Raw genomic sequence first — 1703 nt, 5'->3', positions numbered from 1 at the left:
TCAGCAGAGCCCTCCTGGGCTCTTCCCCTTTCTGTGTGACAAGGGCCAGGAGGTTTTGCATTCCACCACCTGCCCCAGGCCACACCAAAGGCCTGGGGGGCAAGTGTGGGAGAGGGGAGGCTCTGCCTCTCCTCCGGCCTCTCTGCTCAGCTGTGCTTCCTCAGGTTTGCCGGAGCATGGCACACAGCCAGCCAAAACTGTCAGCCTAGGCTGCAGATAGCAAGGATGGGAAAAGCTGGCAGAGATTTCATGCCAAAATTTGAAGCAGAATATTTTGCCATAGTTTCCAGCAGAGTTTGCCTGACCCAAAAAGAGGTCAGGCCCCAACTGTCTGCAGCACTGTGTGAGCTTGTGTATTGTGTGTGTGTCTCCACCCATGGAATGAGACTCTGCTTGTCCTCAAGAGTCTATTACGTACGTGGACAAAGGTGGAAGAAAGGAAATACTATTTCCTATCTTCCAGATGGGCCATTGAATTTTGTATCATTATTGTGATTGTGTAAATGAGGTAATTGCACGCACATGGTCTGCTCTAGGATCAGGTGGTGCACTTCTTGTGGTCAATATATTCCAGGGATAACAATTGTAAGCATGAATATATACATGTGGCTGTTAGAATATATGCTCTCTATTTTAAAAATTACACTAAGAAGATAAATAGTACACAGTTTACTAGGGAGGGAGGAGGGGAGCGTCACTGACAGCTTCCTGGAAAAACGTTTAAAACACTAGAATACAGTCACCGAGCTGACACACAAACATTGCAAGGGCACTGGTGTACTGAGAAGAAGAATTTGGGTGGAGCTGCCCGCTTCCAACTGCTTGAAAAAAGAAACAAAGGAAAATTAATAATTTCAATAGTAAGTTAAATGGAAAGAAAAAAACCCCAAGGCTTAGCATCTTAAAATGAAACTATGCTTGATATTGCAAAAGCACTGGCCAACTAGCTAGGGCTGGGTGCTGAGTAGATGCAGTGTTCTGTACTATAAGTAATAGGTACCTGCATGGGTTTTTTTAGTCCTGTGTAGGGTGTACAGCTGAGGATGTGCATAAGCCAGCACATTTTCATGGCAAGTACATTGCAATTAGGAACTGTGACAAATAGGGAAAACAATTACTTAAAACTGTTAAGTTCAAGTAATCTTGAACTACTCTGTCTAGAGTAGGGGTCTAGTAGGGATGTCTCTCTCAGAAGTCCACACAGGAGCATCTCAGACATTCTCCCTGATCCTTTCCCACTTGTGCATGTTAGAAAGACTGGGCTGATGACTGGTAGGTCATTGTCAGAGCTCTGTTTCTGCCAGGGCAATAACCCAGAAGGTCATCAGCAAAAAAATCCAAAACAGAGCCCAGCAATGAGTGGGTCATAGTAAGCATTTGAGGATTTTATAATCAAAACTACCACACGTGTAAGTACAACATGTGGTGTTGCAATACTGTGAGTCTCTAATTCTAATGCACTTACCGGAATTAATAAGGACCTCCACTGCCTTGTTAAAATCTGTGCTTTGTAGACTGACTCTTGATTCAGTGTCATCAAGGTGTCAGCCAAAAATTCTGAAGCTGTTCTAAGATTTGCTGTGGAAGACAAGGCTCCAAAATATGTACAGCTTTTGGCTCTCTTCCAGGAAGGGGCTGCTTGTGGAGTACAATACATGTTGTTGGGCTTTTTTTTTATTTTTTAATGACTCATATTTTGGACT

This window comes from Merops nubicus, unplaced genomic scaffold (assembly GCF_000691845.1).
Source record: "Merops nubicus isolate BGI_N331 unplaced genomic scaffold, ASM69184v1 scaffold10146, whole genome shotgun sequence".
In the NCBI taxonomy this organism is placed as follows: Eukaryota; Metazoa; Chordata; class Aves; order Coraciiformes; family Meropidae; genus Merops; species Merops nubicus.
Note: the sequence above shows the minus strand (reverse complement) of the source record.